Raw genomic sequence first — 14,127 nt, forward strand, 5'->3', positions numbered from 1 at the left:
CATAATCGATTTGATTGTCAAGTAGAACACAGGATATTGGTATCTTCAACTTTGATATTATTTTTCTCAAAGCAAAGTTTTTTGCTTTTTCAACTTTGAAGGTCTGTAACTACGCGGTTTTGCCTTCTAGCGGGACTTGTGACCTCTCAAAATGTTCCAAATTTAATTAGGTATACACCTGAGATATATATAGATAAGTCCAATACCACCGCAGTGGACTCTTTTCATGCGGACGTCCCCATTTGATGAAGTTTTGCACAAAAATATTATTTTCCACTTTTTTCCTCAGTTTCCATGTGGCGTTGGATGTTCGGAGATTTGTGGAACGAGGAAACATGCCAGAAAAAATGCAGTCCGATGGAATTCGAGGGGTATAGCCAGGAAATATGCCAATGCTTGTAAGTTAATGAATCTGTAATTTCCAACCTGGTTTCATGGTGAGACAAATACTAATTAATGTATTACTTTTAGAACATCCTACGGCAGTATATTGGAATACCATATAGATGACGAGCCCAAGTCGTAATCCAGTGTTATCTACCAACATCTGTTGTTGAAGGAGCATTACAATTTCTGTTTCTTCTTGAATTAAACTCAATAAATATAATTGCAATACTATATTTAACATGAATTTATCGTTATAAAGATGAATTGCAATTTTTGACTTAAACTTTTTGATAAAGACGTGCATTCCTCATGCTAATAAAGAATACCTCATAAAAGAGGCAAGGGGAAAGTCGAACCTTCGGGAGCCGGGGCCATGAAACTCTATTAGATCCATTATTAAAAATACAAGACACTAATTGCGTGAAGCCCAGGCGGAAATTGTTCACACTTCATGGTGCCAGAAATGGATTATTTCTTGGTTATTTTAATAATGAATAATTATTTCTTCAAAAATTGAAAAAATATAAAATGACAGTTCTTCAAAATTTAACAAATAATTTATGAATGTAAGGTTTGTTTTATACGTTTTGCCCACTCTTGGTCAGATCACACATTTTCTAATCTGTGAACATTTTTCAATTACCTTTGCTCGATCACTCTCTGCAGCTAATGATTTTCATGTTTTTTCGCAGTAATTATTCATCACCGTTGTTAACTGGAAATGGATGAAATTTCAAATGTTTAACAGTAGAATCGATATAATGAAAAGAAGTGAACAACACATGAAATGAGAGAATTCAAATTTCTCGTTTCCTTGTGCTTCTTCGAGGCCAAAAATCTTTTAAATTCGTTAAATGCTGCTCAGGAAATGTTCGACAATATTAATAAAATTTCAAAAATCTTTTCACAAGTGTTTGTCAATTCATTTGCTGCTGAAATATCCTATTCTGAGTGATTTATTCAACGCAATTTTATACGAAAGTTGATGTATAAAAAAATTATTAATTGATATTTTTTAGCAGTGCAAAATACAGCAAGAAATATATTTGTATTTTTCGTTCAAAAATTCAGATTGTTGACTAACGTAACCCCCACTTTGACCCTCCGACTACTTGCACAATACAATAGGACCCATTCTTTTATAGTCATTAGCGCACTTTACCTACGCCTGTTATAAAGTACTACACTGTTTTAAACATTTTATTTCCGCCATACCTATGCTCAAACCCGCCTGTTTACCACCCTCGATCTGCCTCAACTCAGTAATACACACGCGGGTTAGAATGCCCTGTTTTCTTTCCTTGGCGCACAATATACTATTATTCACTTGCACCCATATTCCGATGGGATGACTTATGAATCGAAGATATATGAAACTTCTATTCGGAAGCGAAAGTATTCGGCTTGAAAAAAGAAAAAAATCAAAAAATTAATCGGAATAATCGTAACTTGACGGTTAGCGTTTTCTGTGCGAGTCGATCCAGAATTGAAGACTTGGAAATAATAGAGTAAAATCGAGAAAATGCAATAGGTACTAAACCATTTCGCAGAAATACGAAGGCATCAAACGAAAAATAATATCATTATCCCCAACAGTCTGGAGGCTATTTGGCCGAGCATATCGTTTCGTTACTTGATTTCCTCTCGTGGCGACAGAAATGACGTCATACTGACACATGCCAGTGGTCTTTGAAACAGTCTCTTCTTATTCTTTCCAGCCATATGTTCCCAAGTACAAGTACGGGACAAAGATTAACCACATGTCTATAGTGTTAACGTTCTTGAAGATCATGTAGTTCACAAATGGATATGAATATTACCACATAAAAGGGATACCATTTAAATATTTTGATGCTGCATGACAAACTGTGAGGTTCGACAGCACTACTACTCAACGCAGTTGTCGTGTAAAATATTTATCCCACAGTTTTGTTCAAATCTTTATGGTGAGTAGTTAAATAAAGTCTTTCCATTTGAGATTGTCCATTTTGGAATTGGGATTGTGGATGTTTAAGTAACTTTTCACGCGTCTTAATGGAGCGTCATTGATTGGAATTTTTTTATCAACAGCTCATTAGTGTTTTGAATAAAATTGAGAAGGAAAAGAAAGCAAAAATATATATAAAAAGAAGGAAAAATTATAGTTATATAAAAATCAAAACGGGTGATCAAGTGATTCGACCACCGAAGCCCACGAGCAGCCGCATTGGCACTTCTGGTTAGATAAAAAATTGGATTTTTTTGGCACTATTCGAACCCCTTGTTAGATCTTCTTACCTCGCAAGCGAAAAACCTGAGCACTTAGATCTTTGCATCGAACCACCGCGTTCATCCTCAGTATCGTCCAGCAGGAGCCACAGAGAAATTTTTTATTTTCGACTTATTTCTTCGCTTTTCCTTCTCTTCAGCGTAATTTCTTCTCTTTTCCTTTTCTTAATGGCTACTCCCACTTGGGTTGATTTCAGAGTAGGAGAAGGGCCTTTACGACCCTGCTCGATCAGGCCCATCGCCTGATACAATGGGCTCTCGTCTACTCTTTGTTACGCACTAATAAAGGTTAGGAGCATGATTTGCTCTCAGAGCAGAGGTCGCTCTGCTCTATTCTAACTCCTAGGTTTAATTATTTACGTCACTCGTCCCGCCCTAACCTCGTACTTTTAGTGCCCTATGGAGGTAAGTAAAAAGAAACGCGATAAGCGGCCATGCTTATCACTTCAGATTTTTATTTGCCCGTGACAGAGCAATTAAAAGACGTAGTCAGGCAGGTAACATGGAGCACCGTATGCCATACGGTTTGAAGAGCATTTTACCGATATATTTGTTCAGAATCCGCCCTTTTAAAGCGGATTTTGATAAAATTCTGTTTCAACACACTTTTCAGATTTTGTCGCATAATTTTTAGTCTTTTACCCCTTCTTTTTTATTTTAAACCACAAAAAACCGGAATATTCCAGGCGCATTTTAATGTCCTAGTCATAAATCGAATGCCAACGGACTGTATAAAGATGCACATTCTACGGTTCATGCAGAGTAAGATTCACAATATTTTTTTACGAAAGTCGAAACCCTTCATGTTGGTAAAATGAAGTTCTTGAAGTTTTCTGTTGTCCTGTTGTTCATCTTCGGTATCATGGAGATGGCCCATGCATGTAAGTGACTTCTAACTCCATTTCCTCATTATAATAAATTTGAAAATATTTTTAAAAAATATCATCCTATGCATATCGATGGATACGAAGTATTTAGTGAAGTTGACAATTGAGACGAGCAATCAATGTCCTTTTTCAGAGGGAATGAATATGAGTTCAAGTAACGATCTGTGGTATTTTAATATCTCCGTATTCGATGGATTCTAGTGTTCATATAATAATAATAGTTATTTTAATAATTGTTATTTTTCCTCTTGTAAAATCAGTTATTGCACTAAAACATGCATCTTCGAGAAAAAGAACCACTATGTCATAGGCCGTTTATTTAATGATAACCCGTTAATTTAACCACAATAAATACTATAGTTTATGTTCAGACGAGTATTTCCTAGGTATTCAAACCATCATCTATTTGATTTTCAAGTAGAACACAAGATATTGGTATCTTGAACTTTGATATCATTCTTCTCAAAGCAAAGTATTGGAAATGGGAGACATAAATAATTATTAAATGCCGTGGATTTAACGAAAATACTTTTATTCTTTAAAATGGCACGAGGAAGGTAAACGTCTTTACTCTATGGATCTCTCCAGGAGACTAAAAATTAATCACAAAGACCTATTACTAAATTCGTCACCTAATGAAAGAACCCTCTCTTCTTTCTTTCTCAGAAATATTGATTTATGTTTATGCAGCCTCTCAAGTGACTTTCAGTCAACATCCGTATCGACTCATTTTTGTAACGGTCTATTATAAATAAAATAGACTCAATAATCCAACACAAAGTTTTTAGCATTTTCAACTTTGAAGGTCTGTAACTACACGGTTTTTTCTTCTAGCGTGACATGTGACCTCTCAAAATGTTCCAAATTTAATTAGGTATACACCTAAGATATATATATATAAGTCCAATACCGCCGCAGTGGACTCTTTTCATGCGGACGTCCCCATTTGATTCAGTTTTGCAGAAAAAAATTATTTTCCACTGTTTTCCTCAGTTTCCATAAGGCGTTGGATGTTCGGAAATGCGTGGAAAGAAGAAACATGTCGGAAAAAATGCATTCCGATGGAATTCACGGAGTACAGCCAGAAAATATGCAAATGCTTGTAAGTTAATGAATCTGTAATTTCCAACCTGGTTTCATGGTGAGACACATACTAATTAATGTATTACTTTAGAACATTCTATGGCAGTATATTGGAATACCATATAGATGACGAGCCCAGGCACTAATCCAGTGTTATTTACCAACATCTGTTGTTGAAGGAGCATTACAGTTTCCGTTTCTTCTTGAATGAAACTTAATGAAAATAATTGCAATATTCTATTTAATATGAATTTATCCTTCTAGAGATGAATTGCAATTTTTGACTTGAACTTTTTGATAAAGACGTGCATTCCTCATGCTAATAAGGAATACCTCATAAAGCAGGCAAGAAAGTCGAACCTTCGTGAGCCGGGGCCATAAAACCCTATTAGATACATTATTAAAAATACAATACACCAATTGCGTGAAGCCCAGGCGGAAATTGTTCACACTTCATGGTGCCAGAAATTGATTATTTCTTGGTTATTTTAATAATGAAGAATTATTTCATTGAAAATTGAGAAAATATAAAATGTCAGTTCTTTAAAATTTAACAAATAATTTATGAATGTAAAGCTTGTTTTATACGTTTTGCCCACTCTTGGCCAGATCACACATTTTCTAATCTGTGAACAGTTTTCAATTACCTTTGCTCGATCACTCTCTGCTAATTAATTTCATCTTTTTTTGCAGTAATTATTCATTACCGTGGTTTACTGGAAATGGATGAAATTTCAAATGTTTAACAGTAGAATCGATATAATAAAAAAAAAGTCAACAACACATGAAATGATAGAATTCAAATTTCTCGTTTCCTTGTGCTTCTTCGAGGTCAAAAATCTTTTAAATTTTTTAAATGCTGCTCAGGAAATATCCAAACAATATTAATAAAAATTCAAAAATCTTTTCACAAGTGTTTGTCAATTCATTTGCTGCTGAAATATCCCATTCGGAGTGATTTATTCAACGCAATTTTATGCGGAAGTTGATATAGAAAAAAAATGATGATTTGATATTTTTTAACAATGCAAAATACAGCAAGAAATATATTCGTATTTTTCCTCCAAAAATTCAAATTGTTGACTAATGTAATAACGTAAGTAAAGTCTTTCTATTTGAGATTGACCATTTTGTAATTGAGATTTTTGACATTTGGGTAACATGTCACGCGTCTTAATGGAGCGGCACGGATTAGAATTTTTTTATTAATGGCTCATTAGTTTTTTGAATAAAATTGTTCGGGGTAGAAGCCGCATCATTGAATACAGCCAAGAAAAAATTAAATCGATTGACCGTTACATTTTTAAGAAATAATTAGAAAAAGTTGAGATATTTACCTCATTAAGAATTGTGAGAAGGAAAAATATATAGTTATATAAAAATCAAAACGGGTGATCAAGTGATTCGACCACCGAAGCCCACGAGCAGCCGAATAGGCACTTCTGGTTGGATAAAAAATTGGGTTCTTTTTTGGCACTACTCGAACCCCTTGTTAGATCTTCACACCTGGCAAGCGAAAAGCCTGAGCATCTAGATCTTTGCATCGAACCACCGCGTTCATCCTCACTATCGTCCAGCAGGAGCCACAGCGATCTGAAGAGTCACAGACGGTGAATTTTTCTGTTCCGGTAACCCTTACGTGATGAGAATGAACAATGGAAATTTATCATTTTCGACTTATTTCTCCGCTTTTCCTTTTCTTCAGCATAATTCCTCCTCTTTTCCTTCTCTTAAGGGCTACCGCCACTTCGGTTGATTTCAGAGTAGGAGAAGGGCCTCTACGATCCTGGCCGATCAGGCCCATCACCAGATACGATGGGCTCCCGTCTACCCTTTGTTACGCACTAATAAAGGTTAGGAGCACGATTTGCTCTCAGAGCAGAGGTCGCCCTGCTCTATTTTAACTCCTAGGTAACCCAGCATAGTACACTTCAGTGTTTTATTCCATACAATTCGATTCCATCCTCATTCGGCTCTATTTTGGCGTAATCGGTCAGTCAAGTTAGCCCTGGGGGATCACCTTGGAAATTTTTTAGAAATTTTTTAGACTTCATCTCCTATTGGGGGCTAGTGTATCAGTGAAATTAATTCATTTCTTTTCTCAATTATAATTACTGTTGAACTCTAGTCATCGATATTCAAGAGAATTCAATTCAGTTATTCATTTTTTTACTCAGGTTTTCCGCTACCACCGACCAAAAAATGCTATGTAAATACTTCCACGACGTCCTAAAGGATTTTTTCATGGGTTGTAGATTAGATTAGATTCGAAAATAGAAATAATAACTATCACGAACAAAAATTGACCAGCCATATAGCGATTAGACTAAAATTCGTACTTTGGAAATATTTGAATTCTGGGCAAGTTACGGGTTCTTCTCCTGCAATTACCTTTGACTAGAGGTTTAATAGTATTTCGATATGATTGCGGGAAAGTATTTACGTCACTCGGCCCGCCCTAACTTCGTACTTTTAGTGCCCTAGGGAGGTAAGTAAAAAGGAAGACGATAAGCAGCCACACTTATCATCTTAGATTTTTATTTGACTGACACAGGGCAATTAAAAGACGTAGACAGTCGGGTAAGATAAAGTACCATATGCCATACGGTTTGAAGAGCATTTTAGCGACATACTTGTTCAGAATCCGCGCTTTTGAAGCGGATTTTTATAAAATTCGGTTTCCACACACTTTTCAGATTTTGTCGCATAATTTACTATTATTTTTAGTACTTTATTTCTTCTATTTCATTTTAAAACAACAAAAAACCGGAATATTCCAGGCGCATTTTAATGTCCTAGTCATAAATCGAATGCCAACGGACTATATAAAGATGCACGGTTCATGCAGAGTAAGATTCAAAATATTTTTTTACGAAAATCGAAACCCTTTATATTGTTAAAATGAAGTTCTTGAAGTTTTCTGTTGTCCTGTTGTTCATTTTCGGTATCATGCAGATGGCCCATGCATGTAAGTAACTTCTAACTCCATTTCCTCATTATAATAAATTTTAAAAAATTTTTTAAAAATATAATCCTATGCATATCGATTAGTACGAAGTATTTAGTGAAGTTGACAATTGAGACGAGCAATCAATGTTCTTTATCAGAGGGAATGAATATGAGTTCAAGTAACAATCTGTGGTATTTTAATTCCTCCGTATTCGATGGATGCTAATGTTCATATAATAATAATAGTTATCTTAATAATTATTAGTTTTCCTCTTGCAAAATCAGTTATTGCACCGAAGCATGCATCTTCGAGAAAAAGAACCACTATGTCATAGGCCGTTTATGTAATCATAACCCGTTAATTTAACCACAATAAATACTATAGTTTATGTTCAGACGAGTATTTCCTAGGTATTCAAACCATAATCTATTCTATTTGATATCTTGAACTTTGATATTTTTTTTCTCAAAGCAAAGTTTTTAGCATTTTCAACTTTGAAGGTCTGTAACTAGACGGTTTTTTCTTCTAGCGTGATATGGAACCTCTCAAAATGTTTCAAATTTAATTAGGTATACACCTGAGATATATATAGATAAGTCCAATACCGCCGCAGTGGACTCTTTTCATGCGGACGTCCTCATTTAATTAAGTTTTGCACAAAAAATTTATTTTCCACTTTTTTCCTCAGTTTCCCTATGGCGTTGGCTGTTCGGAGATTCGTGGAAAGAGGAAACATGTCGGCGAAAATGCCATCCTACGATGGAATTCATGGAGTACAGCCAGGAAAGATGCAAATGCTTGTAAGTTAATGAATCTGTAATTTCCAACCTGGTTTCATGGTGAGATAAATACTAATTAATGTATTACTTTTAGAACATTCTACGGCAGTATATTTGAATACCATATAGATGACGAGCCCAAGTAATCCAGTGTTATCTACCAACATCTGTTGTTGAAGGAGCATTACAATTTCTGTTTCTTCTTGTATTAAACTTAATGAAAATAATTGCAATACTATATTTAACATGAATTTATCCTTCTCAAGATGAATTGCAATTTTTGACTTAAACTCTTTGATAAAGACGTGCATTCCTCATGCTAATAAAGAATACCTCATAAAACAGGCAAGGGGAAAGTCGAACCTTCGGGAGCCGGGGCCATGAAACATTGGAACGTTCTTTAAAATTTAACAAATAATTTATGAATGTAAGGTTTGTTTTATACGTTTTGCCCGCTCTTGGCCAGATCACACATTTTCTAATATGTGAACATTTTTCAATTACCTTTGCTCGATCACTCTCTGCAGCTAATGATTTTCATTTTTTTTGCAGTAATTATTCATTACCGTGGTTAACTGGTAATGGATGAAATTTCAAATGTTTAACAGTAGAATCGATATAATGAAGAAAAGTCAACAACACATGAAATGATAGAATTTAAATTTCTCGTTTCCTTGCGCTTCTTCGAGGCCAAAAATCTTTTAAATTTGTTAAATGCAACTCAGGAAATGTTCAAACACTATTAATAAAAATTCAAAAATATTTTCACAAGTCTTTGTCGATTCATTTGCTGCTGAAATATCCCATTCTGAGTGATTTATTCAACGCTATTTTATGCGAAAGTTGATATATAAAAAAATTATTAATCGATATTTTTTGACAATGCAAAATATATGTTTGACGTTTATGTAACTTTTCACGTGTCTTAATGGAGCGTCACTGATTGGAATTTTTTTATTAACAGCTCATAAGTGTTTTCAATAAAATCGAGAAGGAAAAGAAAGAAAAAATAAATATAAAAAGAAGGAAAAATATATAGTCATATAAAAATCAAAATGGAGGATCAAGTGATTCGTCCACCGATGCCCACGAGCAGCCGCATTGGCACTTCTGGTTAGATAAAAAATTGGGTTTTTTTTTTTGGCACTACTCGAACCCCTTGTTGGATCTTCTCACCTGGCAAGCGAAAAGCCTGAGCACCAAGATCTTTGCATCGAACTACCGCGGTCATCCTCAGTATTGTCCAGCAGGTGCCACAGCGATCTGAAGAGTCACTGACGGCGAATTTTTCTGTTCCTGTAAGCCTTACGTGATGGGAATGAAAAAGGGAAATTTTTCATTTTCGACTTATTTCTTCGCTTTTCCTTCTCTTCAGCGTAATTTATTCTCTTTTTCTTTTCTTAATGGCTACCCCCACTTCGGTTGATTTCAGAGTAGGAGAAGGGCCTTTACGACCCTGCTCGATCAGGCCCATCGCCTGATACAATGGGCTCTCGTCTACCTTTTGTTACGCACTAATAAAGGTTGGGAGCACGATTTGCTCTCAGAACAGAGGTCGCCCCGCTCTAATCTAACTCCTAGGTTTAAGTATTTCGTCCCGCCCTAACCTCGTACTTTTAGTGCCCTATGGAGGTAAGTAAAATGGAAGGCGATAAGCGGCCATACTTATCACCTTAGATTTTTGTTTGCCCGTGACAGGGCAATTAAGAGACATAGTCAGTCGGGTAACATGAAGCACCATATGCCATACGGTTTGAAGAGCATTTTAGCGATATATTTGTTCAGAATCCGCGCTGTTGATGCGGATTTTGATCAAATTCAGTTTCAACACACTTTTCAGATTTTGTCGCATAATTTTTAGTACTTTACCCCTTCTTTTTTATTTTAAACCACAAAAAACCGGAATATTCCGGGCGCATTTTAATGTCCTAGTCATAAATCGAATGCCAACGGACTATATAAAGATGCACATTCTACGGTTCATGCAGAGTAAGATTCAAAATATTTTTTTACGAAATTCGAAACCCTCCATGTTGGTTAAATGAAGTTCTTGAAGTTTTCTGTTGTCCTGTTGTTCATCTTCGGTATCATGGAGATGGCCCATGCATGTAAGTGGCTTCTAACCCCATTTCTTCATTATAATAAATTTAAAAATATTTTTAAAAAATATCCTCCTATGCGTATCGATGAGTATGAAGTATTTAGTGCAGCTGACAATTGAGACGAGCAATCAATATTCTTTTTCAGAGGGAATGAATATGAGTTCCAGTAAAAATCTGTGGTATTTTAATTTCTCCGTATTCGATGGATTCTAATGTTCATATATTAATAATAGTCATCTTAATAATTATTATTTTTCCTCTTGCAAAATCAGTTATTGCACTAAAACATGCATCTTCGAGAAGGAAAACCACTATGTCCTAGGCCGTTTATTTAATGATAACCCGTTAATGTAACCACAATAAATACTATAGTTTATGTTCAGACGAGTATTTCCTAGGTATTCAAACCATAATCTATTTGATTTTTAAGTAGAACACAAGATATTGGTATCTCGAACTTTGATATTATTTTTCTCAAAGCAAAGTTTTTAGCATTTTTAACTTTGAAGGTCTGTAACTACACGGTTTTTTCTTCTAGCGTGACATGTAACCTCTCAAAATGTTCCAAATTTAATTAGGTATACACCTGAGATATATATAGATAATTCCAATACCGCCGCAGCGGACTCTTTTCATGCGGACGTCCTCATTTGATTAAGTTTTGCACAAAAAATTTATTTTCCTCTTTTTCCCCAGTTTCCCTATGGCGTTGGATGTTCGGAGATGTGTGGACAAAGGAAGCATGTCAGCAAAAATGCAGTCCTCCGCTGGAATTCAACGGGTTCAGCCAGCAAACATGCCAATGCTTGTAAGTTAATGAATCTGTAATTTCCAACCTGGTTTCATAGTGAGACAAATACTTGTTAGTGTATTACTTTTAGAACATACTACGGCAAAATGTTGGAATACGATATAGATGACGAGCCCAAGTCGTAATCCAGTGTTATCTACCAACATCTGTTGTTGAAGGAGCATTAATAATTGCAATACTATATTTAACATGAATTTATCCTTCTAAAGATGAATTGCAATAGTTTGTTTTCGCATGTGTTATAATTAAATTATCAAATGAAAAAACGTGGGAAATGTATATTGAATATATAAATATAGATTTCATTAATTTAATCATTTTTTTTCGTGTATATGAAGGTATAGGATGACAATAGTCGCGCAAAACACGCCTCAGATGCTTGTATATTGAAAATTTGGAAGAAATTACCAGAGTATTAAATGACAGAGACGTAGGTAGAGTTCATGTCGCAAGGTATAGGGACTGACAAATTTTCGCTGAAAAATAAATTATATCAATTGTCGGCAAAGCCCTTAAAATTATGATAGTATTTATATTTCATTGAATTCCTTAAATTCTTGCTAAGTATGATTTAATCAAAATCATACCAGCTGTCGGCGTAACCCAGGGTTCGCGACGGGGAGGCGGCTGATATAAACCCCATCCACTTGTTTAACATAATATTTGAGTTATCGAATTATATGCTTTATTCAAAAACGCGTATATTCATATCCCATTACTGAATTATTTCCGCCATACCTATGCTCAACCCCGCCTGCTTACCACCCTCGATCTGCTTCAGATCAGTAATACACACGCGGGTTCGAATGCCCTGTTTTCCTATTCACTTGCACCCATATTCCAATGGGATGACTTATGAATCGAAGATATATGAAACTTCTATTCGGAAGTGAAAGAATTTCGCTTGAAAAAGGAAAAAAATCAGTAGGGGACACCCGGGTTTGAACCGGGGACCTCTCGATCTGCAGTCGAATGCTCTACCACTGAGCTATATCCCCAATGTGAAAGCGCATTGAAACGTCTGAGTATATGAGCATCGCCAAAGCCTACAATAGAAATGTAAAAATGGACATTGAAATCAACAAAATAATATGCTACCAAGGGGACACCCGGGTTTGAACCGGGGACCTCTCGATCTGCAGTCGAATGCTCTACCACTGAGCTATATCCCCAATATGTTATCGCAATATCCTACAGCTGTACATATACATTTGGCGACCATTCAACCATTAAATCAGACATCTGCACCTCCAAAATTAACTCAAACGGAAACGTAATGTTGCATTCCGAATGATCTAAAATAGATCTCAAATTTTTGTAATGTGCAAGCATCGCCTGGTTTCCGTAGTTAATGTGGAGTGGGGTTATTTTTTGACGATTATTATTATTTCTCATCCCCTCCAAACAATGCGTGCGCCTCCGAACTGCTCAACCTGCTAGCGAGAGAGGGGCAATATTAAACGCGAGGCAAAGTTAAACGCACAGTAGAATGAAAACCGAGGCTAGATGAAGTGTTGGGTAAAATGAGCGTGCGGCAAAATGGCATGGAGGACAAAGCAACTGTAGACCAAAATTTGTAGTTCTTCTCTTATCACCTGGAAAAAAACCCTGTGAAATTTACCTGAGATGCAGTTTATTTTGCAATCTCTGGAGAGTATCCAGATCTAATTCACTAGACCAATATCTATAGAAATCTTTATGTAGCCCTTGAAGATATCTCCATTGGATGTCGATATATGTGACAAGCATGATTAATCACCGTTTCCTGTTTAATCACGTTTTCGAAATATGAATTGAAAAAATATTTTTTTTCAATAATTTATAAGTTCCCAACATATTTTTTTCCACTTTTATTCTTTTTCATCGTATTTTCTTCTATTTTGGAAACTCGATATTCGATTTTTTGTATGAAAATATGTAATTAATGGTTCCTCCAAATTCCCTCATTTTCATATTTCAAATTTCCGTAAATGTATAAAAGTTCAAGATCCGCCAAAAAGAATAATCATCGCAAATATCACTTCTGTGATGAATAAACCATTCGCGTCTCTCAGAGAATGGGAAACAGAGTAAGATGAGAAGTATAAACAACAGGGAGAAACAATGGTCTTGAGGTAGGCCCGTGTGTCCTTGAAATTCCTTGACGGAGAAGGTGCTGCCAAGGTCGCGAAGTCAAGACTTTCCGCCCTAGGGGGCAACTTTTTACCCTAGGACGGAAAGTATACACTTTCCTCCCGCTTTTCAGACAGGACAACAGGAAGTTTCCTTCGTTGGCATGTGCACCTCGCACGGAAGAAATATTCAAGATATTCAAGGTAATTTTTCCGGAACGTTCCGTATAAATTCTTGAACATCCAATAATTTTTCTGTTCTGAGGCATAATAAGTCTTGAAGTGTCGTTCGATTTTAAAACCTCCAGAAAAATTACGTGACTTTTTCGTATTTTTTCGGTGACACAACCCGAAAAATTTACTGAAAGTTCCAGATTTATTTCCCGGAAACAATTCTCGCTGGCCGATTACGTGAAATGTTCCATAATTTTTCTTGAATATTTCGAATTATTAGAAAATGGGTAAACCTTTATAAATCTATTTACACAAATTTGACCATCAACGAATCTCTAATTGTATGATAATTTGACGCCACCCACATCGAGCATCAGACAGGCATGAAGGCCTCAAAACTCGGAATCGTTTGCGGTTAGCAATGAGTAACAATCATAACATTATTCGAGCGATAATTGCCTCGATTTTTTCCGCCCGTAAAAACCCGCAGAAAAACCTACAAACTTGATGAACAACAATTACATCTGATACATGACAGCATGTGGTTCGTTCTAACTGAGAAATTCATTTTGGTC

At 35.7% G+C, this 14,127-nt stretch overlaps 2 non-coding genes across 2 annotated transcripts; both read right to left on the bottom strand.

The window, feature by feature from the left end:
* Positions 1–12,193: 12,193 nt before the first annotated feature.
* TRNAC-GCA (transfer RNA cysteine (anticodon GCA)) lies at positions 12,194–12,265 on the bottom strand. The gene has a single exon. It is a non-coding gene; the product is annotated as a tRNA-Cys (tRNA).
* Positions 12,266–12,367: 102 nt separating this feature from the next.
* Positions 12,368–12,439, bottom strand: TRNAC-GCA (transfer RNA cysteine (anticodon GCA)). The gene has a single exon. It is a non-coding gene; the product is annotated as a tRNA-Cys (tRNA).
* Positions 12,440–14,127: the final 1,688 nt, after the last annotated feature.

The sequence above is a fragment of the Fopius arisanus genome, unplaced genomic scaffold (assembly GCF_000806365.1).
Source record: "Fopius arisanus strain USDA-PBARC FA_bdor unplaced genomic scaffold, ASM80636v1 scaffold00002, whole genome shotgun sequence".
In the NCBI taxonomy this organism is placed as follows: Eukaryota; Metazoa; Arthropoda; class Insecta; order Hymenoptera; family Braconidae; genus Fopius; species Fopius arisanus.